Source organism: Triturus cristatus, chromosome 9 (assembly GCF_964204655.1).
Source record: "Triturus cristatus chromosome 9, aTriCri1.1, whole genome shotgun sequence".
NCBI lineage: Eukaryota > Metazoa > Chordata > Amphibia > Caudata > Salamandridae > Triturus > Triturus cristatus.
In genome coordinates this window covers 855760409-855787589 of record NC_140592.1, presented here as the reverse complement: position 1 = coordinate 855787589, position 27181 = coordinate 855760409, and the positions used below count along the sequence as shown (strand labels likewise).

The following is a 27181-nucleotide window of genomic DNA, read 5'->3' as shown; positions in this document are numbered from 1 at the left end:
TAAGGCTCATTCAACAACAAGGTTCTCATTTCCGCATCAATGACAGCCGCCATGGCCTGGTGGATGGTCAGGGACAACCTGTCGCAAGGTCTTTTTCATCCACTCTATACCACAGCTGGTGATGACCTCGGATGTGTCGATGGACAGATGGGAGGCTCATCTTCAAGAATTACAGGTTCACGGCAGGTGGTCCAAACAGGAATCAGAGTCTTATAAACATTCTGGAGCTCAAAGCAGTGTTTATACGTCTGAAGGCCTTCCTGCCTCGAATCAAAGGTGTGTCAGTGCTCATCAGGACAGACAACACCACAACAATGTTTTACCTCCGAAAGCAAGGCGGAACGACATCTTGGGCACTTTCCCTTGTTGCTCAACAGATATGGAAAAGGCTCCTTGCCAACCACATCTCCTTGCGAGTGGAGCATGTGCCCGGGATTCACAACGAGATTATTCTCTCAGCAGGGCCTCCAGTCAGTGCCACAAATGGAAACTCGACAACCAACATTTAAAGCAGGTGTTTTAATCCTGGGATTACCCAATATTCGATCTGGTTGCTACATTCCTCTACAAAAAGTGTCCTCTTTCGCAAGCAGACATCCTCCTCAAAATTCATGGGGAGACACCTTCCAGTTTCCTTGGACGGGGATGTTTGCCTATGCATTTCACCTGTTTCCACTCATTCCTAGAGTACTTCAAAAAATGAAGCAAGAGCCTTGTCGGATCATTCTCATCGATCCAGGGTGGTCAAGACAGTTCCGGTACACCGAGCTGCATCACTTCTCTTCCCTCCAAAGGAGGATCTTCTCTACATGAACCAGGGATAAGTGGTTCATCCACAAATTCCCTCTCAATTTGTCAGCTTGGCACCTCACCACGCTGAATTTGGGGATTTGAGGCTTTCCGAGGAGTGTACTAAGATACTTCAGAAATCTCGAGCTTCGTCTACGTTGAATTGTTACACTAAGTACAGAATCTCTTCAATTTAGCTGTGTATCTCGCAAGCATTGCATCAATTCTCTTTATCTCCGGAGCAGGTGCTGCCTTATCTGTTGCACTTGGCGAAATCAGGACTTTCTCACTCTTCCATAAGAGTTCATCCTGCTGCAATTTCTAGGTATAGAAGGCATTCAAATCAAACTTCTCTGTGGTCAAACCAACTCATCAAGGAATTTATAAAGGGCCTTTTTAGTTTTCCCACCTGCTAAGCCTCCTACAGTTTTGTAGCAATTAAAAACCGTTCTGTCTCAACTGATGCGTCCTCCCTGTGAGCCAATACAGAGATGCGAATTAAAGTTCCTCTCCTGGAAAGTGGCTTTTCTCTTGGCCATTATGTCAGCCAGATGTCTCGGTGAAATCCAAGCTCTGCCATAAAGGAACCGTATCTGCAGTTTTTGCCGAACAGAGTTATCCTACACACTAAACCTTCTTTTATACCTAAGGTGCCTTCAGCTTAACACCTCAATGAGCCGATTGTTTTACCAAAGTTCTTTTCTAATCCATCCTCAGCACCCGAAAGAGCGTTGCATTCTGTGGACATCAAACGATGCTTAAAGTTTTATCTGAAAAGAACGGAGTCATTCCGTAAATTCTCTCCGCTAATCTCTTTCTTGGCACCCAGGAAAGGACAGACCTTGACAAGGGCCAGAATTACTTGTTGGGTCACCTCCATGATTTCCTTCGGTCTTGAAAAAGCTGGTCGTCCGCTTCTTGCGAAAGCTCAAGCTCACTCTACTAGGAAAGTGGCGACTACCTCAGCCCTGTTTGCGGGAGCATCTCTCCCGGACATTCGGAGGGCGGTAACGTGGGCGAACGCGAAGCATTACTGCTTTGATGGTTGGAAAAAAAACGATCTCTGTTGGACAAGCTACACTCCGACGCCTCTATGCTTAAGGTAGGCGGCTTTTAGTCTGCTATGTTATCTATAAACTGTGTGTAAATTTGTATGCTTATTATTCCCTTCTTGGTTTTCTGATGCTACAAGTTTACGTCATGGTGGGATGGCTCGCCTCCTGCCACCAATTCTTTTCTCTTAATGTGTTTTTACTGCTTAGTAGTCAGATTCAAGCATGGGAATCTATAAAAGATTCAATATTGGAGAAAAAAGAAGTTACCTGTACACTGTGGTTCTCCAGTATTGATGGCTTTTATAGATTCACATGCGACCCTCCCAGATTAGGCTCACCAATTACCTCAGAGTTTATATACCTTTACACATGTGCTCGAAATCTGAGGTATGGTGGCTCTGTGGGGAAGGGGTACTCTGAGGTCTCAGCTCTGATTGGCTAAAGTTTGGATATTCTAAAATGAGGCTGAAAAGTTACTTAAGTGAATTTTCTGTTCTATGGAGGTCTATGGTAATGTTGTATTACTGCTATTTCTTATGTTACCATGAGACTCCCACCACGACGACAGGGAAGATTCAAGCATGTGAATCTATAAACCTATCAATACTGGAGAACCACAGTGTACAGGTAAGGAACCTGGTTTTTCTTCCCCAATGAATACATTTTGCTGTCCAAAAGCAGATTTGAGATTTTTTTTTTGACAATCTGTCTTTTGGTTAGTCCTCTTAAGCGAGCATGTTTTCCTGGTATGGGAAAAAAAGCCAAAAGAAATTGTTCAGACCATCCCTAGATCTGTCTAGCGAACAAGTGGAACAAAAAATGTTCCACATGCTAGTACTTGATCAGATTATCCCACTTCTCCTACAGTTAAATTGGTATGTGCAGAATGCTTCATTTCACCTTCTTGGTGTGAAAAAAAGACAATGTCTGTGTTTCATGTCATTCTAATTTTCAATATGCAGTTCTACTTTTTGGTCTAATCTACCTTTTGTACTTTCTCCAACTAAATGGCAGTAGTGGCAGTCAGTCTTCATCAGCTGAATATTCATCTTGCCTATATAGTGAAGATTCACTGATAAAAGCCCAAACCCACAGAAAATGATGCAGGACTTGAAACAACAATCATGCTTTTGTGCACCTTTGGTTTACAGGTAAACCTTCAAAGTCGGTGACAACCCTTGTGAAGATTCTTACCTCTCCAGGTGCAGCACTAAAAACACAAAGAAAGTGTTCATGGCATGTGTAGCTGTGGCTTCACGTTCTCTGTATGCTCTCCGGTTTGGTGTTTGGGTTTGGACGTGTACAACTTGTTTTTCTTCAAAGAAGTCTTTCAAGTTACGAGGTATAGTGATTCCTCCTGTGAATGGTAATGCGCATGGACATTGGCTCCATTGTTAGATTGTTTTCTTCTGCCTTCAGGTTCAGATGACCATCGCTAAAGCTCCAAGTCAGCGCTGCGTGGTGCTTATCGCCAGGGCCTTTCGTTTCTTCCACTTCCGTTGGCAACAAACAATTGAGTTTTTTTGTAGTCGTTTTGTCTCGTCACGGTTTCGTTAATGGGATTTTGTTGACCCCTGTTCATGTCGTCACCCCTCTTAGGCCCGTCTCATTGACATTCGTCCTCCATAATGCGCAGACTGTGATGCAAAAGACGCCTCTTCAGCGCTGTCTAGAGTGCAATTCGAAGTATCAGTGGACAGATCACCGCTCTTGTCTGCAACCTCTTCTTGTCGCCGGTGCATGACAGACTTTCTCCCTTACCTTCTGGTCCAAAAAGATCCTCGGGTACCAACACAAGCATTGTCTTGCTTGACGTGTGATTTTGCAGCGCCAAGATGAGGATATCACTGACCTTCCGAGAGCATGTTGAAGGAGAATCAGATGTTGCCCCTTCCACTGACCAACCAGTTTCTTTCAGTTCGGGCTCAGAGACCAGCGTCCAATCCACAATCCATCCAACACCCTTCTTGTCCACCAATGGACGGCACCGACACAAGGCTTCGGAGCAGACTCCGACTCCTTCTCCGGTGCCAAAACAGCCATTTAAGCTCCAGCCTTCTTTGACTCTGACAGCTCCATCAACTCCTTTGGGTTCCTCGGTGCCGGCACCAAAGGGCTCTTAGGAGCCAAAACACCACTTGGTGTCAAACCCTGCTTCAAAGTTGAAACAGCCTTCAGCATTCATTCGACCATCCATGGCTCATTCCTCAGCGGACTCAAGGAACAGGACCTCCCAATTCTGCAGCACCTCCACGAGTAGTTGGACACTAGGCAAAAAAGACTTTATGCCCCTTTAAATCAAAATATCTACTAAACTACCACCCAAGGTACAGGAGACTCTCCCTCGCAAAAGGAAGCTTACTTTTGAGGAGCAGCTTGCTCTGGAGCCCCCACTATCTCCCAAGCTGAAGAAACATCAAGATAGGGACACCAGTCCTCTAACCTCTCGCCTCGCTCTACCTCCTCCTCCTCCACCACCACCACATAGGGCACCTTTGCCAGAGGGTTCCCCACACTCATCCTACCGGGAGAGTAGTCCTCCACCTCCTCTAAACACGTATGGTGTTCTATATGATCCTGACCCCTGAGATGATGCCTGAGACAATTATGACCTTGTCCCCCCTGGGGACACGGATCCAACCTTGAAACCCTGTCAAGTCCTCCCCTCCTGACGACACCACCTAGGGCAGCTACATTTCACAAAGTTAATCTCCACACTGTTCCTAAGGAGGATGCCTTCCTTTTCAAAATAATTTACAACACCCAGCATTCTATTCAATATCTCCCCATACTCGAGAGCATGTTAAAGACCACCCAGGACACCTTTAAGGACCCTTTGAAAGTCAGAGTGGTCACACAAAGGGTGGATAAAAATACAAGCTCTCCTCCTCGAACCCACGGTTCAACTTCCAACCAGACTTGTTGGTTGTGCATACTGCACATAATTGAGCTAATTCCCAAGAAACTGGGGATTCCCCACTGCCATATATAAGTAAAAAGATAGATGCTACAGTGAAAAGAGTGGCTACTCAATCTGCCACCCACTGGTGCATCGCCAACTCAGTTGGCTTACTCTCCAGGTATGACAGGGCCCAGTGGGATGAGAAGGGGGACCTGAACCAACACCTCCCTGATCTGTATAGACAGCTGGCACAATAATTAGTTGGTCTACTTCCAGCACCATCAGGTGTGCTCTAGATGCAGCAGACACAGCCGGCAGAGGTATTAACTCAAGCATCTTCATTCATTGTCATGCCTGGCTCAGTGTCTCTGGCTTTTAGCAGAAGTCCACTAGCATCTCATGAACATGCTCTTCGATGAGGAGCACCTCTTCTGACCTCAGGTTGATCAGATGCTAGAAAAGATCGAAGACACAGCCGAGGCAATGGGGACTATCACCACATGGGTACTTTTGTGGTCACAGTATCGTGGCAACACCCCCCAGACACTTCCACCTCCTATAAGAGGCAGCGTCAGCAACCCTCCCGAAGTTACTAAAGTGATGCCTATAGAGGGGATAACTTCAAAGGCAGGGGGAGTGTGGCAAAGAAATCCGTGCCTTCTAGGCAGCGACTTCCTCCCCACCCCCCAACCACACAACACCTGTCAGGGGATGACCCACAAACAAAAATGCCCTCCCCCGCAAACACTCCCTCTCCACTGACCATCAGTGCTTCCTTCAAGATGAAGTACACACACTCCTAGTCAAAGGGGCCGCATGGCAAAAGAGTGTACTCCCTGTAATTTCTGACTCCCCAGGAAAGACTGGACCCTCTGGCCCATACTCGACCTCAGGCTCCTTGACAAGTACATCCTGTCGGGGCACTTCCACATGGTCAAGCTCCAGGACATAATTCCCCTACTGCAGCAAGGCAACTTCATGATCGCCCTAGACCTGAAGGACACCTGGCTCCGCATTCTAATCCACCCTGTGCACGGTTGCTACCTCAGGTCTGTATTAAGTGGCCTGTGGACACCCCTTCAACCAAGCTTCCCCATCAGTTATCTAGAGTTACAGCCAGTCTAGTTTGTGCTGAAGGCTTTCTTCTGCCATTTACATCCCAAAACAATCCTTGTCAAAACAAACCACAGGCCTGTATTGTACTACCTTCAGAAACAAGGAGGCACGCATTCCCCCCAGGTCCCAGTGTAAGCGCAGAACATTTGGCTTTGGGTGATCCATCACAGAGTACTTCTCTTAGCGGATTACCTACTGGAAGTAGACAGTGACTTTGCAGACCTGCTAAGTAGGATATGGCAACAAGTCCACGAGTGGGAACTCCACCTCCAAGTTCTGCTTCCACACTTACAATGTTGGGGGTTCCCCGACGTTTATCTGTTCGCAACTGCCGAAAACGCCAAATACCCAAGCTTCACCTCCAGGTTTCTGAATCCACAGTCCATAGGCAATGCTGTATGGATGAACTGGTCCCGAATATTTGCCTACTCTTTTCCACCCCTCCCACTGGTCCAGAGGCTACTGCAAGGCTCCCTCACCCTCATCCTAGTGGCTCCCACATAGGCCAGACATCGGTGGTTCATAACCCTTCTCGATTTGTCTGTATTCCCTCACGAAAAGCTCCTCTACTAGTTTGATCGTCTCACTCTACACCAGGATAGAGTCTGGCTACCCAGCCCCAAGCAACTCAACCTTTCGATTTGGTTCCTGAGGTCCTAGAGTTTAGTTAGCTCAGTTTGCCTTCCAAATGCATGCCCAGTCTGATAGAGACTTCTAGCCACAGATTCCTTCTCTTAGCATTATTCCCAGGCGTTAGACTGGATCTGGAAACATTTTGGTGAGCAGTGCCACTGCGCGCTGGAAGGTGCCGTCATTCGACTCTGCATAGCGTAGTCCACCCCAGAAGTGACGTTTGCGGTGCCTCTTTAGGCACCAACCAGACGCGCTGTTGTTTGTTCTTTTCTTTCCGTGCCATTCAGTCAAAGATCCAGAAAGTGCTAACCATTTAGTCATTTTTTTAATAGGTTTCCTCAACGTTTTATCGAAGGTTTTTGTTTTTTGAGGTCTTACCTCCTGGTGTAGCAGGGATGTCCTAGTGGAAGAAGGGCTTCAAGCTCTGCTGCACCGGTCACCGACAGATGTCAGGGACTGACCCGCACCTTGTTCTCCTCTGGTGCCCTAAGCGGGACCACAACCTAAAGGCCTGGCCTCACTGCCGCACCATGCACCCGAAGACCTTGAAGGAGCAGTCCCCCAAGCTCGTAGTGGCTTGACTTGGGACGCCGCAACGATCAAGCTACCAGTCGAGTGGAAGGTCCCGGGAGCGGTGGCGTAGCCAAAGGTTATCGTCGCTCTCCCAAGTCGTCGAGCTATTCGGGTAAGTTGAAGTCTCAGAAAAAGTTCTCTGAGTGTACTTCGACTTCACCTCGTCTGTCAGCCGACGAGACAAGAGTGTCACCACTCAAGGCCTGGGCCGGCCTAGCGCTTCCCAGAGTTTCTGGGAGCTGAAACGACCCCCACCTGTAGTAAGCTGGCTCTGTATATACTATGCCAAACTAAGGTTAAGTGTGCACAGAGTCCAGTGGATCCCCAGCAGCTTACAGAGGCTAAAGTAGCTAATACTAAAAGCTCAATTTGTGGTTGTGTGGTCAAGTAGTTAGGCTTATCAGAGGGCAGTGTTAAGCATTTGCTGAACTCTCAGCAAAGAAATGCTTACGCACACTCAAACTGAATTCCAAGACCAATTGTTTTTTATAAAAAGTTTATTTTATTCAAGAACCAAAGGAACTCAGTTGCAGGTAAGTAAGTTTCAAGAGTAGTAAAACTTTAAAAAATGCTGTAGGAATTGTCTGTCAAAGGTAAAAGGAATGCTTTCCAGTATGAGAAATAGGTTTGTGTTGTGAATCAAAACAGTAACAAACTTAACAGTTGTAAAATATACAGTTAAATACAATAGGAGAAATTTGGTAAGAAAACAATTGTATGCATTAACAGGTAAGTACACAACTTACTCTTCCTTTCTTCTGGGTTTAGACCAACACTTGGCAAGGGTCAGTTTAAGTTAAGTACTGCACCACCAGCAGCATTGAAACAGCTGGGTGCAGAGGTCACTAAGCCCACTGTTAGTCAATGGGGACTGGGGGCACCAAACAAAGTGCAGACTGCAGCTGGGTAAACATGGTTTCAGAACACAGGCACCGAGGTTAAAGCAAGCACGGGGGGCACAAGGCAGCACCAACCTTAGACCACCAGTGGCACAGAGGAGGCAGGGTGCAAATCTGCATCAGGCGCCCAATGCATTTCAATGGAGAATCTCATCATACAAAGAGTCTGCAGGCTCCAACCAAGAGGCTGGATGAAGGTGACCACCAGCAAGGCACGCAAATTGAGATGTCGAAGGAGGGCTGGCCACTGTCTGCTGGGCTCCCGTACATCGGGGTCTGAGGAAGCAGGGGTGTCCTTTGATGTCAGGTTTTCTTTACTGGAGCCAGTCGCAGTCAGGGTCCATCCATGTTGAAGCTACAGGTGACTTTGTGGGGACCAGGAGAGGTCAGCCACCAATGAAGTAGAGGTCCGGATCGCTGGGGAAGACTTCACCGGACAGGTGAGCTACGCATAATCGTGCCGTGGGCATCGGGTGCAGAGTGGGCTGGGGTCCCAGTGTAGTGTAGTTCCTATATCCCTGATAGGCTCTGCGCATTGGAATAACATACACTATAGATTTGACATAGGACTACGGTCAGTATGTCTCTATCGAGTATATTAAACTTAATTACTTGTGTGTTCTAGCTAACTCAGAGGTCACTAGAAACTTCTCGAATATACAAGAAGGGATTAGTCTCTGACAACCGCATAAACATGACAACTTTGTTTCCTTTTTAGAATCAGAACAGTCTCCGAATCGTGGAAACAATAGATAAGTTTCACTCAGTCAATCGTGCATGCTTGGTTTCTACAGAGTTGCACAGAAATAGAGAGACGGGCGTTGCAATAAAAGGGTTTATTGAACAGTCTTATATCTCATGCAAGAGATATGAATTGCTACAATCGTAAGACAGACTGCAAAGTACAATATGTACGAGGTTAGCAGTAAGATAAAATACTGCAATAGCATGGTTTGTAGCTATGACACATACATACTAAAATAACATAAGCTAAAATGTGATACTCATCTGATGCTTCTAAATTGTTCTACCCCAGTGTACCTAACCTAAGTGCAGTACGAGTTTCAGACTCCCCAAAGCCCCCCCCCCCCCCCGCCCTCCTCTTACAGACCCTACACCTACCACCTGTGGAATCCCCCAGGGGTCCTACGTCAGCCCTACGTTCTTCAACATCTACATGGCTCCGCTCGCCCCCATAGTCAGAACCTACAGACTCAACATTGTGTCATACGCAGACGACACCCAACTCCTCCTCCTCCCTATCCAACGAATCCAACACCGCCAGACAACTTTCGAGAAGGCATGGAAGCCATCGCCAAATGGATGAAAAACAGCTGCCTACAACTAAACACCAACAAAACGGAAGTACTCATCATGGACTCAAACCCAGACACCTGGAATGACAACTGGTGGCCCTCGAAGCCTGAGCTCAAAATGGACCGCCAGATCAACTCCGTCTCGTCCTCCTGCTTCCTACGTAAGACCTTCAAACGGATCCCCCTCGAACACAGAAAGACCGTCACTCACATCCTGGTCACCAGCAGGCTCGACTACGACAATGCACTCTATGCCGGAATAAACAAAAACCTCACACCGCAAGCTACAGAACATTCAAAACGCCGCCGCAAGAATGGTCCTCAACCTGCCAAGACACTGCCACATCTCCCAGCACCAGCGAACACTCCACTGGCTCCCCATCGAAGCTAGAGTCACCTTCAAGATGCTAACCCACGCTCACAAGGCCCTCCACAACACCGGGCCAGCATACCTGAGCAGCCGACTCAAAAGGACCCTACGATCAGCCAAGCTCTCCTTCGCAGTGGTCCCCCGCACCAGAAAGACCAGATCGGGAGGCCGCTCATTCTCCTTCCTCGCGGTCAGAGCCTGGAACGACCTTCCACTCCACCTCAGACAGATAACATCGCTCCTCATCTTCGCAAGAAACCTCAATACCTGGCTCTTCAACAGACCGCCCTCCTTGATGGACTGGAACCTGCGAACCCCCCACGCCCCCAGCGTCTTGAGACCCTTACGGGTGAGTAGTCGCGCTTAACAAACACCTGATTTTGAAGTAGGTGCCATTTCTAAAGTATAGCTAGCTATATTTTAGTTTAGCCAAGAGTTGACAAAAGTTTCTCTAAGCGGTACAAAAGGGGGTGGTGATGGACGGAGCATCAGAACCAATCAAACACTCGCACCCAGTCAACAGATCTGGGTTTGATCCATCACCGTTCTTTAGCCCACTCTGCCACCCCAGTTCAGACATGGCCATATGCAAATCAGTCTGACCCTGTGCCTCATGGGAACAGTCCAGCCCGAACTGCCAAGCCATGCCTTCCCTGGACCAGAAACAAGCTTCCTAGGACCGGTTTCTGGCATTTCAGCCAGGCTTGCTTGAATCCAGGGGCAAAGTGAGCAAGGGACTCGCGTCTGAGCATACCCTGCCAACTTATGGCGAACAAAGCGCTACAAAAGGGGGTGGTGATGGACGGAGCATCAGAACCAATCAAACAATGATGGATTTAACCCAGATCTCCTGACTGGGGGTGAATGTTTTGATTTGTTCTGCATTCCGTCCATCAATTGTGTGTCAAAAGTTTCTCTATGGTCTAGTCAGCTCCATACCTTGGAATGAGAGTGGTTGGAATCTCTTTTCTGGACTCGATTGTCTAACCCCCCTCCCCCTCTTTCCCTCCCCCCCCTTTCCCCCCAATCCTTCCCCCACCCCCCCTGCAAGGGAAGTCAGAGAGCACTGGAGCTGAATTCTCTGCGAGGGGCATGGCAGCGTCAGGTCAGTGCTTCAGGCTGGAACTCGATCTCCTTCCGAACTTGCCGTGGCGAACCGTGTAATCTGGGTTGGATCGAATCCTCCGGGAACCGCAATTTGCCAGGGCAAGTGCTGGTATATTTATACCTTGACGGTGTCTAGGAATGCCAGTATTGACGTAAAAGTCGGGCAGAGGAACGTCATGAATGAACCCCTAAGGAATAGATGTTCATGCATACTTAATGAGTTCTTGGAGAAGTCAATATTCAAGCTGAGGGAAATTCCTAAAGGCTTAAGGGTCTAGTTTTCCAAGAATTCGTTGTGACGTGGATGGGCGGATGTAGGTGGCCATGCCCGTATTTGGTTTGTACGGACAAATGTCTAAATCAGGGCCGGATTTCTACGTCCAAATAAGGGCACTGTGAATTGTACCTATATAAGGGCATAAATCGGGAAACCTATATACGGAATCTAAATCTGCACACAACACCAGATTCGCTTGGATCCGGAGTCCTTGAAGTTAGTTTTCTGCAGGAGGGTGCTGTCCTCCGAAGATCGGGTCTTTGTTGAAGAGTGGCAGTCTTCCTGGGGTTCTTAGAAGTTGCTGCCCACAGAACAGGCATTGTCCTCTTCACAGGCTCTTTCAGCTGGACACAGACCGGCAGGGCTGGGGCCAAGCCAGTGTCCGTCTTCAAGCTTTGCTGCATGGCGTTGTCTTCGTAGGTTGCAGGAATCTAAGTATCAAGGTTCAAGGGTGCCCCTAAATACTGTATTTAGGGGCATTGTAGATACTGGCATCTGATAGCTAATGGGGTACTTGCCTTTTAGTATATCCCCTCCCTTTAGGAAGGGATTATCCCCTAACCTGATTGGGGCAGAATCTTTCCATTCAAGATGGAGGATTTGCTAAGGAGGGAGTCAACTGGTCCAGGGCCCCTTAGGGGTCGTCCTGGTGGGGGGGCAGTTTGGACACACCTACTGACTAATAATTTTCCAGCCGACCTTGCTGCCAAAAGTGGGGCTTGGTCAGGGTGGCGAGCATCTCCACTAGCTGGAGAGGCCTAGGCTAGCATATCAAATGGCAGAAAGACTTTGAGGATCACCGCCCTGAATGCTGCTCCTGCTTGGGGGTAGGTGTGAAGCACCTCCACCCCAAGCAGCCTTTGTCCCTGACCCAAGTAAGCACAAGGGTTCCCACCTCAGGGATTCAGAAACATGTCTGAGTTTCAGGCTGGTGCCTACCAGTCAGCTGGACAAGAGGGAGTTGGTCGTTTTTCAGGGGGCATCTCTGAAATGCCCTTGAGTGCATTTTACAATATATCCAACACTGTCATCAGTGTGGGTTTATTGTGCTGAGAAGTTTGATACCAAGCTTCTCAGTATTCCGTAAAGCCGTCATGGAGCTGTGCAGTTTGTAATGATAAACTTTCAGACCAAATACCCAATAGGGTTTCGCCGCACTTTGTGTCTAAGAATGGACTTAGACACTGTAGGGGCAAATTGCTCATGCAGCTATGCCCTCACCTGTGGTATAGTGCACCGTGTCGTAAGGCTGTGAGGCTTGCTAGAGGGGTGACTTACCTATGCCACAGGCAGTGGTGTTGGCATGGCACACAGGGATGTGTGCCATGTCGGCTCTTAAGTTTTGTCTGCTCCAAAACACAGTCTGCAATGGCAGTGTGTTTGGGGAGGGGTCTCTGATGGTGGCATAATACATGTTGCAGCTCTTAGAGACCCTCTCTGGTCACAAGACCCTTGGTAACACTGGTACCTTTTACAGGGGACATGCATGTGGGCTAGAGGTGTGCCAGTTGTGTAAACGAGGGTACAGTTTTGTAAAAGAACACCGGCCCTGGGAACCTTATTGGCAGGGACCAAGTGCACACTTAGTCAAAGTGCATCCGATATCAAGCAAAAAGTGGGCAGTAACCATGCAAAAAGGGGCACTTTCCTACTCCTCCCAACTCCGACAGTTTAATGAGGCCATGCACCTCATACTTTGTCGGCCGGTTCCTGCCAGCGCACCATCAGGTCCTGCGGATTCAAAAGGGTCCCCTTCTTGATTCATGCTCGTGACTTAGGTCCGTGGCACCAGTTAGGCCACAGGGATCCACAGATAGATCTATACCAGCGCTGGTCATACCATGCGAACTTTGCCTGGCACCGGTCGTACCATGTAGACCTGACCCAGCGCCCGTCCCAAGGCAGACACTCCCAGCGCCATCCTCATCCCCAACATGGAGCCGGAGGGTTGTCGTCCAACATCAGCACAGACTGGAGCCATGCCATTCAGGCCATTCCTGAGCCCTATGCTTACGGGCTAGGACACGGGGAGGACTGGGATGGGTCGGTGAACCCTGAGGAATACCATCCTCATGAGAAAGGAAATATGGACTGGTGTGAGGATCTGGGTAAGGTCAGTAGACTGGACACTTCTCCAGATACTGGCATGCTTTCTCTCCCTACTGTGGCTATGGAGGAGGGAGCGTCCTTCGCTATGGACCGGACTAGCACTTTTGACACTGTTAATCGCCATAAGCTCTGGTCCATAAATTCGGGGATGGGTGTGGAGGTACCACCAATTGGGCTTCTGAAAGAGGTGCACAGGGATATTACAGTAAGTATTAGATTTGGACAAAATGGGGAATGCACAGAGCCTTTGCATTTTGTTCGAGGAGTTTGCCAAAGCTGTATATTAGCACCCTTTTTATTTCGTCTTAATTTTAATGTGCTGGTGGACTACTTAGCTGTAAATGGAAAAGATCTGCCTCTCGTGGACAGACAACCGATCCCAGTGTTGCTGTATACAGATGACTTAGTTCTGCTTACCAAAAGAAACAGAATACCTGCCACTGATTGATAATAAATACGGCCCTAGACAGGGTCCAGATAATTAAGAACCACAACCACAAGACAAAGTCTAAAGGAATTTGAATATTTTTAGAAAAGTCTTTTTATTTCATCATTATTCTTTATATAGATATGAAAGTCATTTTTTGACATATATATGACATAAATATATGCTAATAAAAACATGTACAAGTTGAAATGGTCATTTAACAAATCAAATTAGAAGAAATGGACTTTGAACAGCCCATACGGCTAAAAAGCACCAATAGGCACGTTTACAGTAGCCAGAAATGTTACCGCATTTCTGGCTACTGTAAACGTGCCTATTGGTGCTTTTTAGCCGTATGGGCTGTTCAAAGTCCATTTCTTCTAATTTGATTTGTTAAATGACCATTTCAACTTGTACATGTTTTTATTAGCATTGTTGTTTGATGCTTCTGTCGGATGTGAGAGAGTATGAGTGTTTGTTTGTCTGAAGGAGCGGTTGTGGGACTGTTAGCTATGTGTTATTCAGAAATTGTATTATCTTGATATCCTTCTTTAATACTTTCCTTAATCTACTTTGTTAAACCTCCCAAAAAAAATGACTTTCACATCTATATAAAGAATAATGATGAAATAAAAAGACTCTTTTCTAAAAATATTCAATTCCTTTAGACTTTGTCTTGTTGTTCCTCTCGTGTTTTGGTTTTGCCTATTGGTTGTGGTTCTTAATTATCTGGACCCTGTCTAGGGCCGTATTTATTATCAATCAGTGGCAGGTATTCTGTTTCTTTTGGTACTTGTTTATTCCCCTGGTATACCTGCCCGTATCTTTGCTCAGGGGTCCCCCTTCTTAGTGGAGACTTAGTTCTGCTTGCCAGAACTGCAAATAGCCTTCAGGATCTTTTAAATCACTTTTACTTTTTTTATGAACAATTTAAATCTTCGAAGTTAATCTTAAGAAGAATTTTTCGATTTATTTGTGGCCCGGTGAATACCAAAACTCGCCGATACACAATAGTGGGCTCTGTTTAAGGGCACTTAAAACATTTAACTTATTTAGGCACACCTTTTAGATGCTCACCTACTTGGTCCCATTTGATTAACATTAGATCTCAACATTTGGAGAGATCGTGGAGGTTATTTTAAATTTGCACAGAAACGTGGTCATAAACCTATAAGGAAAATGCTTGCTTTGTATGGCAGTAAATGCCTATCCATTACTACATATGGGGCTGGTTTATGTGTTTATCAGAATATTGATCAGCTACAGAAAATGGAGAGCAGATTTGCCATAAGACTTCTGGAGGACCCACAAGGGTGCTCTACTTGTTTATATACCATGGTGAGCTTGGTCTCTCCTTTTTGGAGGACCAAGTTAAAACTAACCCTCTCATTGTGGATTTCAATTTGGCAGAAGCAGGAGCTGATCCTCACTAAACAGATTAAGAATTGCCTAAAATTGGATAAGGCCCATCTCATCCCATGGTTAACCTTTGTTAAAGATGCATTTTCTGCCCTGGGGTGGTTAGGCAATCTGAAAGAAACACTTTAGTTAGATTCCTCACCTTAGAATATCCCCAGGCGTCAGACTGGATCTGGAAAAATTTTCGTCAGCAATACCCCTTGCGCGTCGCTAGGCGTCGTCTGCGGCTCCGCGTCCGTCGTCGGCGTCGTGCGCCGGAATGACGTCGTCGGAGTACTTAGACGCCGCCCTCACGCGCTGACGTCAGTTCTTCTTTTTTCCGCGCTAGTAAGCGCCGATCCGGGAGAGCTACCCCTTTAGTCAATTTTTGACTAACTTTTTTGACTCTTTTGGTCAATTCTCGACTCTGGTGCCGGTAGGATGCCTGGTTTCGAGGCCTGCGACGACTGTCACCGACTGATGTCGGTGACCGATCATCACCGCCGGTGCCTGTACTGCTTGGGCCTCGACCACGACGCGGCGTCGTGCTCCGATTGTATGGCCCTGACCTCGAAAGCTAGGCGGGAGCGGTCCCGCAAGCTTCTCGAGCTTCGCCACTCGGCTCCGCATCGCTCTCGATCCCGGTCCAGGAAGAGGTCCAAGGATCGGTCGCGGAGCCGCACTCGCCATCGTCACTCGTCTGGCTAGAAGTCTTCGGGTAAGTCGAGGCACTCCAAGAAGTCCAAGAGCCGACACCGCTCTTCGGACTCCCCTCGCCTGTCGCGCGACTCGGCCGAGGGTCCGGGTGGTTCCACCCCCGCGGCTCCGCAGGAGCCGCGCAAGTCCCCATACCCGACGGTCCCTGGGACTGACGCGACGCCGGCGGAGGTCAGTGCCTTCCTCTCGGCCATGAGGAGCCTGGCCCCGCCGTTGACGCCCGCTGGCGCGCCTTCGGGCCCTGCGGACTTGACTGGGCGACCTCGCATGCCGGTGGCTCTGGCCCCGGCGCCGTTGGAGGCTCTGACGCCGCAGGTCCCCGAGGGGCCCGAGCCTGGGCCCCCGTCGACGCCGGTCGACCTCATTACGCCTCCTCCGCCGGTGCCGACACCGATACCACCCCCGACGCCGGCTACGGTCGACGTCGATCCCCGGTTCAGCCCCTGTCCGGTCCCGACGCCGATGCGGCGCCGCCGGACGCCGCTAGAGACACATATTGTCTATCGACCGGCTCCGATCATTCCTCCTGTTTACCAGGAATCTGATGACGGGGGCGACTGGGAGGGGTCTGATGACCCTATGGCCCTTCAGAGCCAACTTGCACAGGACTGGGCAGATGAACTGGGGGAGGCCAGTGGGTTGGATACCTCACCGGACACTGGATTCATCTCTCCTCCGACTGTGGCTTCGGAGGAGGGTGCAGCTTTTTCTAAGGTGCTGCGCAAGGCGGCCGAAGCCCTTGGGCTTGAGCTGCCTGCCGTGGCATTGAGGACTAACATCCTCACTGAGGTGCTTCAGTCTGCCGCATGCTCCACTGAGCCTCTGCTGCCATTCAATGAGGCCCTCACTGACGTTCTGCAGGGCACCTGGTCCAAGCCCTCCACAGTCCCTCCTGTGGATAGGAACGTTGCCAGGCGCCACCGCCCTGCTCTGGGCGACCCCATTTTTCTGTCCCAACACCCCACCCCCGAGAGTCTGGTTATCCAGGCCTCTACCTCCCAATCCTCCTTCCCGTCCACTCCTCCTGACCGGGATTCCAAGAGACTGGAACAGTTTGGTAAGAAGCTGTTCTCTTCGCTCAGTTTGGGCCTGCGGTCTATGAACACCGCCTGTCTCTTGGACCGTTATTCCCACTCTCTGTGGGATGCGGTGGAGGACGTGCTGCCACTGTGCCCGGAGGAGGCCCGGGCGCGGCTTTCCTCGGCCCTGGCCGATGGGAGAGATGCAGCGCGCCATGCTATCCGATGTGGACTCGACACTACGGACTCGCTGGGTAGGGCGATTTCTACCACGGTGGCGCTTCGACGTCACGCCTGGCTGCGGTCCACGTCTTTTTCAGGGGATGTCCAGAGCACCCTCATGGACATGCCTTTTGATGGCGCTCGCCTTTTTGGTGACAAAGCGGACAGTGCGCTGGCTCGCTTCAAGGACTCCCGGGCTACGGCCACGTCCTTTGGCCTCTCGGCCCCGCGGCCACAAACTTCCGCTTTTCGCTCCTTTCGTGGCCAAGGAAGGGGCACCTCCTCACGTCCGCCTAGCCACCGGCCGCAGAACCAGCCTGCACGCGGTCGCGGTTTCCGCCGAGGCGGTACCGGAGGACGACGCGGTCAGTCCACATCCACCCCGGCAGCATCCGCCTCAAAGCCTTCCTAGTCCGAGCTTTCTGGCCCATTCCACGCCAGTGGGCGGCAGAGTTCGCCATCGCCTGCTCCACTGGCGTTCCATCACGTCGGGCAGGTGGGTGCTGCAAATCGTCCGAAGGGGCTACTCCCTCCCCTTCGAGACGACCCCTCCAGCCATGCCACCGCAGCACCAACGTATCTCAGGGGATCATTTGAATCTTCTCCACAAGGAAGTTTCGGCCTTCTTGGCCAAGGGGGCCGTCGAGCGCGTTCCGAGCCCAGAAGTAGGTTGTGGTTGTTCCCACTACTTTCTGGTTCCCAAGAAGGGCAAAGGGGGCCTACGCCCTATCTTGGACCTCCGGAACGTCAATGCCTTCCTCCGGAAGGAACGGTTCAAAATGTTGACTTTGGCTCAGGTTCTAGCTGCCCTAGACCCTGGAGACTGGATGGTAGCGTTTGACTTGCAGGACGCTTATTTCCACATCCCCGTCCTGCCGGCGTTCCCTGCGGTTCACGGTGGGTCAGGAGCACTTTCAGTTCACCGTGCTCCCCTTCGGCCTTACCAGTGCCCCTCGGGTGTTCACGAAAGTGATGGCGGTGGTCGCAGCTCATCTGCGCAGATCAGGGGTTCCAGTCTCCCCCTATCTCGACGACTGGTTGTTGAAGGCGGGCTCGCCCCAGGCGGTCGTCTCCCACCTCCAGACTACGGCGGATCTCCTGCATTTGCTGGGGTTTTCCATCAACGTGCCGAAGTCACACCTGAGCCCCTCTCAGAAGCTCCTCTTCATCGGAGCGGTTCTAGATTCGGCGCAGTTCCGGGTCCATCCCCCGGAGCAGCGGGTCCGGGATATACAGGCCCTGATTCCCATCTTTCGGCCTCTATCCTGGGTTTCGGTCAGGCTAGTGTTGCGGCTTCTGGGGCTGATGGCCTCCTGCATCCTACTAGTGCATCACGCCAGGCGGCGCATGCGGGCTCTGCAGTGGGACCTGAAGTTTCAGTGGGCCCAGCATCACGGCAACCTGTCCGACCATGTCTTGATCTCGGAGGGCACTGCACAGCAGTTGCAGTGGTGGCTCACGGACCGCTATTGGGTCACGGGCAAGAGCCTCTCCCTACCCCTACCGGAGCATGTCGTAGTGACGGATGCGTCCCTCCTGGGATGGGGTGGCCATATGGGAGAGGCGGAGATCAGAGGCCTCTGGTCTCCGGCGGAGTCTCGCCTCCACATCAACTTGTTGGAGCTGAGAGCGATCCGTCTTGCACTGAAAGCCTTTCTTCCCTCTGTCCGGGGAAGTGTCGTGCAGGTGTTCACGGACAACACCACCGCCATGTGGTATTGCAACAAACGGGGCGGGGTGGGGTCGTGGACCCTTTGTCAGGAGGCTCTGCGCCTCTGGACATGGCTGGAACACCAGGTCATCACCCTGGTGGTTCAACATCTGGCGGGCTCTCTGTACACCAGAGCAGACGAACTCAGCCGCCGGTGCATGATGGATCACGAATGGCCTGAACTCCGAGGTGGCGCAAGGTCTCTTTCAGCAGTGGGGAGAGCCTTGGTTAGATCTATTCGCCACCGACGAGAATGCGCAATGTCTGCAGTTCTGCGCGTTGGAATTTCCAAGGCGGCACTAGCTCGGCGACGCTTTTCGGCGCGAGTGGAGTTGCGGTCTGTTGTACGCCTTTCCGCCTATACCACTTCTGCCCAGAGTGCTGAAGAAGATCAGGCGCGACCGGGCCCAAGTCATCTTGGTGGCTCCGGATTGGGCACGAAGGTACTGGTATCCCGAGCTACTCAGTATGTTGACCGATCCTCCGATACGTCTGCCCCTTCGGGAGGATCTTCTGTCGCAGCAGCAGGGGACGGTCCTCCACCCGAACCTGTCCAGCCTCCACCCCCATGCGTGGAGATTGAGCGGCAGCAGATGATGCCATTTGACTTGCCTCCTGAAGTCTGTGATATCATTCTGGCAGCCAGGCGTCCCTCCACAAAGACGGTATACGCCTGCCGGTGGAACAAATTTGTGGCATGGTGCACAGCAAAGGCTGTGGATCCCCTTTCCGCCCCTCTTTCTGAGGTTCTCCTCTTTCTTCTTTCTTTGGCCTGGCAGGGCTCTGCCCTGGGCACCTTGAAAGGTTATCTTGCTGCTCTCTCTGCCTTCTTGTGGTTTCAAGATCAGCCTTCTCTTTTCAAGTCCCCTGTAGTGTCACGCTTTCTTAAAGGCATTACTCACACGTTCCCTCCTGTCCCTTTCGTAATGCCTCAGTGTGACTTGAATCTTGTCTTGACATTCCTGATGTGCGCTCCCTTTGAGCCTCTTCACAATTGTCCTCTTCGTCTTCTAACTCTTAAGACTGCTTTCCTGGTAGCCATCACCTCGGCTAGACGGGTGAGTGAGCTCCAGGCTCTATCGTCCCAGCCTCCTTTTCTATCTGTTCATCCGGACAAGGTTGTCCTTCGGCCTCGTCCTTCCTTTGTACCGAAAGTGGTGACCCCCCTTTCATCTTGGGCAATCTGTCACCTTGCCCACCTTCTTTCCGCCTCCGCATCCTTCCAAAGAGGAAGAGCGGCTCCACCGTCTTGACCCAAAACGTGCGCTCTCCTTTTATTTGGACCGCACTAAACAGTTCCGAGTGGACGACCAGCTTTTCGTTGGCTACGTGGGTGCAAAGAAGGGAAAAGCTGTGCACAAACGGACCATCTCCCGGTGGGTCTTTTTGTGTATAAAAATCTGTTATTCCTTGGCAAAAAAGGAACCGCCTGTTGGGCTGCGCGCCCATTCTACTCGGTCCACAGCGGCTACTACTGCTTTGGGACGGGGAGTCCCTTTGCAGGACATCTGTCAGGCGGCAACGTGGGCTTCGCTGCACACGTTTGCCAGGCATTATTGCCTAGACAGCCAAGTCCGGAGGGATGGCTTCTTTGGCCGTTCTGTTCTCCAGGACTTTCTGGTGTGATCTTGGTTCGCAGACCCACCACCGGGGTTGGTATTGCTGGGGTATCTATTCTAAGGTGAGGAATCTAACTAACGTGTTTCTTTCAGATGAACAAGTTACTTACCTTCGGTAACGATGTATCTGTAAGAAACATTAGTTAGTTAGATTCCTCACCGACCCACCCATCCTCCCCGTTCTGCGAACTGACATCTAGGGTTAAGGCTATCCCTTTCAGGGCCCTAGAATTTTTTGGCACCAGTGTCGGTCTCTTGCATGGCTCTGCGTTCCTGGCGCGGAAGGCTATGTACAAGAACTGACGTCAGCGCGCGAGGGCGGCGTCTAAGTACTCCGACGTCATTCCGGCGCACAACGCCGACGACGGACGCGGAGCCGCAGACGACGCCCAGCGACGCGCAAGAGGTATTGCTGACGAAAAATCTTCCGGATCCAGTCTGACGCCTGGGGATATTCTAAGGTGAGGAATCTAACTAACTAATGTTTCTTACAGATACATCGTTACCGAAGGTAAGTAACTTGTTCTTTAATATTCATGAACAAACGATGTCACTAAGCAAACAGAGGATTAAAGAACAGGAATCAGTCTGCTGCCATCTGTGAGAAGTTGGCCTGATATGTAGTGCTCACTATTCTAGTGATCACTGTGTATCATTCCAAACGACCCTTATTGATGATTGGTTGTAAGTCAACCTTTTAGACCAGCTATCCTAGTAGCGTGGATACGAGCAGTCTTAGGCTAAACTCTAGAGGGCGTGTTAAGCCAGCTGTTTACCATCACATATACCCCTTGAACACCAAGTGAAAGGACACCACACAAGTTGTTATGAAAATAAAAGGTTATTTATTTATAACAAGACTACCCTGGCTCTTTATGAGTCAGGGAGCTAAGCACACTACAAAACTCTTAGGAAAATACTTCAGTTGCACAATTTACACAAATGCCCGAGGGGCACGAGAAACCATCTACACTATTAGTGAAATGCGAATGGTTAGAGTCTGGAGGTACTGATTCCGGAGTGTTCCGATCAGTGGGACTAAACGAAAAAGGAACTGGACACTTGTAGAGCGAACCTGCGATGGAGCACCGAGATGCTCGAGTTACCTAGCCCGGAGGCGGCGGCTGCGTGAAGTTCGGCAAGATGTCGGGAGTCCTCGTGTAGTCTCAGGAGCCTGAAAGAAGAAGTTGCTGGCAGGCGACCAGTGACGATGTTCAGAGCGATCCAAGCCTGGATCGGTGATGAAAGAAACCTGAAAGCAGAGGGGACTCAGTTCTCAACCGCTAGCCAGCGATCGTGTGGGTACCAGGGGGGTACCGGCTGAAGTCACCTCGACCAGGTGAGTGGGTGACGTCGGACTCGGCTGTTCCTCGGACCAGGAGGCGCGGCGGCGACCAGGATGGAGGGCGAGCTGTCCCACGAAGGTGTCTGCTGTCGATGATGCTGGGCCCGGGAAGGGCAGCGGATCTTGGCAGTGGCAACCCAGGCGGGGGAGTCAAGATGGCGTCGGGAGTGGACCAGGAGGGTCCGTGGTACTCCTCTGTTGAAGGGGAGCAAGAGCCGGTCTGGAGCAACCAGACCGGGGATGCGAATAAACTTGGAGCGTCGTGAAGAGGGCCACAAGCCGGTCGGCAAGTGGTCGAACAACGTGGTGAACAGCAAGGAGCGGAAGGGCCCCCACGCAGATCTCGGGGATGCTGGGGAGGCAGACTTCGATGCTGGAGCTGCTCAGGGTTAGGGCTTCTCGAACCCTAGGTGCACTCACTCGAGGGTCCCTCGGTGGGCGTGCTAGATAAGCGTCGTGCAGGTTCTGAAGATGGCCGGTCCCGCAGGTCTCGTCACACCTACGACTCTCAGCTGGGCTGATAAGGTCGGTAAAAGGTCAGAGATGGCAGGGACTCGGGTCTCGTCGAGCTGGGCAGTCTTGATCCGTAGGAGAGACTTACAGCAAACCGCAAGCGCTTAGGTGGTGCCTGCTGGTGCAGGGTGGCTACTCCTTAGCCACAAGGGAGAGTCTTCAGAAATAGTCAAGAGTTCCTTTCGTGGAAAGTGGTTCGTGATTCGGAGTTATCCGATTATCTGATTATCCAATTTGGGAAGGGGACTCGCTCCTACCTTTATTCTAAGAAAAGGGGGTTGGCCCGTGACTAGGTTCTACCTATGGGTGGAGCCAGGAGGGGGGTGGTTACACCCCTATCCTTTGTCCGGCGTCGCGCCAGCTCAGGGGCTGGTGTGCCCCCGAAACTGGTTTGAGCCGGGCTATGCACAGTGAGCACCGGGGTGCCACTGGCAATCACCTTCCTTTCAGCCCTGCCTACCTGGGATACACAAACCCTGTCTGGGATGGTGCTAACACTGCCCTCGACAGGAAACCCTTTGTCCAAGCTCCCTTCGCTGGAAGGTCTCCCAGCAGCAGGAGGTCAGACTTGTGTCTGGTGGCAGCATCCATTTTGTGATGCTGAGGCTTGAGTCAACTTTAACCGGGGTTCAAGGTTACTTCCATGTCGTGTCCCTCTAAAAGGGGGGAATGCTAACCCCGTCGCCAGGACTGGCGAGGGGTTCGTATTCCCATTCGTATGACACCTTACTCGACATGTGTAGGTGATGCGATGCCAAAGTTAGCAAATAACCGCAAGGATTATAATGCATTAAAAGTAGTTGGCCCGCGTCACCATGGAACGGCTATTAGGACTTGGTTCCGCAAGCCGTCGACGGGCTCAGCTCGCGCCAGAGCACCATCCCACATGACTCCCTGCACTCTGCCTTCAGGATTGATAAGGCCTGCCATAGGAGTGACTGATAGGAATCCATGTGTCCATTTTAGGGTTAGGTGTAGGAATACTACACCTACAGCAACGGGTGATTACACCACGTGGCCCCAGCTGTCGTGCAGCCAGTTGTGTCGGATTTGGGCGGCCATTCCAGGGGTGGCATAATACATGCTTCAGCCCCTGGTAGGCCCTGGGTACACCGATGCCCTGGATACCTGTGGTATGCTGAGACAGGGACTGACAAGGCGGCCCAGTTCCAATTAGTGGATGCACCTAATGTACATGTGTTAATTTCGAGAGAGAACAGCTAGGCTGTGGGTCTGATTGGCAGGCCCACAGCCGGAGAAAGTCGTAAACCAATGAAGCAAAAGCAAAAAATCTGGGTGATCATAGGATTGCAGACCCTACTCTCCTACACCATCTTAATATGGTTTTGGGGGAGGGGTGGAGCTTTAGCTGGAGAAAGATATGAATTCTCAGCATAGATTCTAGCGCATTGTAGGCTAAATGTGCACTTTTTGGTTGTATATCCAAATTGGGGATCTTGGAAGGATGATCTTGTGATAATTATTCCGCACAAAGCACATTGCACTATGTCATATTTAGCAATCTTTATTCTGAGCCCAGGCAACATTTTTTGCCCTGGTTACGGGACTCTAAAAGTAGGATGGCTATACGAGCATTAAGAGCTTTGCAACAATTGCCCTCTGATTTGTTGTGTGTGAATTTCCTGCATTTTATTTTAAGTGCTGTAAGAATAAGGAATTACTATCCCGTTTAAATAGGAAAAGGATCATCCTGTGTAGGAAAGTAGGGTCTGCTTTCATTGTTACTCCCACATTTTCCTTGGTGTCAGTATGTTTTTGACTTATGACTGGGATCCTGCGAATCAGGAACCCAGTCACTGTGCTTCCTCCCTAAATTGACCATGGTAAGTACTTCTGTACATCCACAATGGTCTACTGCTATGTCCTTGTAAATCCCTAATATGTGGTACTAAGGTACCCAGGGCATAGGTACACCAGGGGACTCCCATGGGATGCAGCATGTATTATGCCACCCATGAGAGTTGAGTACAGGCCTGCCATTGCAGCATGTGTGAGTTGGTGCTTGCTCCTCCTACGACAGATTTAGGTTCCCTTATATCTGTGGTCACTGCACTTAAAATTTATAAGTCACCCCTATAGCAGGCTCTTCCGTCCTGAAGGCAGGGTGCTTGGTTAGAAGTGTGAGGGCGCCCCTGCATAAGCAGGACACCCCTACAAACCCTGGACTAGATTCTCCATCTTTGTTGGTGCGGGCAGCCATTTTAATACATATAGTGGACATCAGTCATTATGAGATGTCTATGGTGGCTGCACCAAACCCAGTCATGTTTGGGATCAAACATGTTGGAATCATACCCCAACACCGTTTCCAGTGTTGGAAGTATGATCTCGTGTACTGAGGATGCTCCCTTGGGGTGCACCCCTCCCCTGTAATCTCGATAACCGCCTTTCAGGGTCTGCCAGCAAGCTAGTGCTGCTGCGGACCACAGACACTATTCTGCCCTCCTGCTGCTTAGCCAGGCTTGAGCGGGGGAAGGTAGAACAATAGGTTTCCTGTCACGGGCATGTGTGACCACCTCTTAGACAGGACTTGGTGTCTTGGGCTGGGGTGGGGTGCTTGCCAGTGCCACCAGACTGCTTTGAAGGGCACAGTTGGTGCCCTCCTTGAATACTCCAGTTTGGAACGGTCCCAGGATGCTTGTATCCAGTCCAGGAAGGACCTGGCCTGGCAGTTCAGGCTGGACTGTCCTTCAGATCCAAGGAAAGTGGTCGACAAGTCCAATCTCTCCACATCAACAGCTTGTAGCTCAAGGCCATTTTTCTCACCCTACATGCCTTCCTCCCAAGGATTGCAAAACTCCTCCATTCTGTTTGGTACTGACAATACAACCAGCATGTATTAAATCATCAAACGAGGAACTCTATCTCTGATGCGATCTCAAGAAGCCCAAGAGCTGTGGGGTTGGCTCAAATCATGGATTATCCATTAAAGCCAAGCATGTTTCTGGAGTCCAAAACATTGTAGCGGATGCTCTCAGCACGACCAAGGACAGTTGCCATGAGTGGGAACTGGACCAACAGCAGTTGAACAAAATATTCACATTGTGTATGAAATCAGATCTGGACATCTTTGCGATAGACAGCAGTGCCAAATGGCAGTTGTACACTAGTTGATTCCCTCTCCCAGGGTTGTGGGGCAAGGTTCTTTCGATGGCTGGTCCGGGGTTTATGCGTACACTTTTCCCCCCTTTCCACTGATTACAAAGGTCCTCACCAAGATGAAGATGGAACCCTGCAATCTCTATTGATAGCGCCCAAGAGGCCCAGGCAGCACTAGTTTTCAGTTCTTCCTCCTGTCACAGACCAAGCCCATTGGCCTTTCACCAGTGCCATCTCTCCTGACACTGAACTAGGAGCAGATATGCCACCCGGAGCTAGCCTCTCTCCTCTTGCATGCATGGCTTCTGAATTCTATGAGCCTCGGAACTTAAATATCACTCAAGAATGCAGAGATATTCTATCTAAGGCTGGAGCGGAAGGCACAACCAAGACTTACAAGTTAAAGTGGAAAAGATTCTCTCATTGGTGTCAACAAACAGTTTACACCAGTTCCATGCTTTTTCGGAACAGACTTTACCTTATCTTCTTGCTCTGGCCAAGTCACGCCTGGTTTATTCATCAAAGTTCACCTTGCTTCAATTTCAAGGCACAGACGCTCAGCACAGACTCTGTTCTACAAGGCTCATAAAGCAATTCATAAAAGGACTTCAGAGCTTTCCCTCTGTTGCGAGCTCCACTCCCAGAATGGCATCTCAGTGTGGTCCTCGTGCAACTAATGAAGCAGCCTTTCGAACCCATTCATAAGGCTGAATTAAAGTTTCTCATGTGAAAGGTCTTTCTTCTCCTTGCTCTCACATCAACCAAAAGGGTTAGTGAGGTACAGGCCTTTACCACTCCCGAACCTTCCCTTCATTTCACAGATGAATTTGTACTTCTCAGAACAACCCCGTAGTTCATCCCAAAGGTTCCTTTTCAATTGCGCCTCAATGAGCCTGTCATCCTTCAAACTTTTTTCCCTAACCCAGCCACACCGGCTAAGTAGGCTCTTCATACTTTGGACATCAAGCAGTGCTCAAATTTTTCCTTCACAGAACTAAACTCATTTGCACGACTGACCAGTTACTTGTAGCTTATGGCCAAGGTCGTCAAGGCACAGCAGTGACAAAACCTACGTTCACAAGAATTATTTTGGCAGCAATTCAGTTTTGCCATTCCAAAGCGGGCAAACCCTTAACAAGAAGAGCTAACGCTCATTCGACAAGAGCAGTGTCCATTTTGGCTGCTCTGTTTGCAGGCATGCCACTGGAGAAAATCTGCTGTGCTGCGATGTGGAAGAGCACCCACACATTCACGCAGCACTACTGCCTGAAATCGGCACAGCGAAGTGACGCAGCCGCAGGCCAGACTGTTACGCCATTTATCCCAATAAGGTGAGCCTCTTTAAATAAGATTTTATTTATATTCAAGTCAAATGTTCCTGGCTATGGTATATTGCTGCTTCATTGTTCTATCTACGTTTGTTACCTAAACAAGATGCATCTATATATCGCAAGTTCATATTAACCTTTACAAAAGTGTATTGTTTTTAGCCACCATCCTCTAAGGGTATTTCAATTGCCTATGCTACTGCTTGCTATTCTGATTCAAGCATGTGAATCATTGAACGATCCAATACTGGATAAGAAAATAGGTTACTTACCTGTAACTGCAGTTATATTGGTATCTTTCATAGATTCACATGCGACCCACCCTCCTCCCCTTATCACTAAGGTTATTATTCCCACTTGTGCTTGAAAATCTGAGGGAATCAGCCTCTCTTGGGAGTGTTGGTCATAGTTAAAGTTTGGTCTTTAAAAATAAAAAGGCATAGGCTATTAAATCCATTGCCTAGTGCCAGTATAGCCTATGTTAGTTATACTTATTGCTTTACTTTAGTACTGTGGGACTCCCACTTCAACAGGAAATTATTCAAGCATGTGAATCTATGAAATATACTAATACTGTAGAACTGCAGTTACAGGCAAGTAACTATTTTCTTTCTTA

At 49.9% G+C, this 27181-nt stretch overlaps 1 protein-coding gene across 2 annotated transcripts in view; it reads left to right on the top strand.

The window, feature by feature from the left end:
• Positions 1–27181, top strand: part of RCOR1 (REST corepressor 1) — an 839441-nt gene that overhangs the window by 609468 nt on the left and 202792 nt on the right. The window lies entirely within an intron of this gene.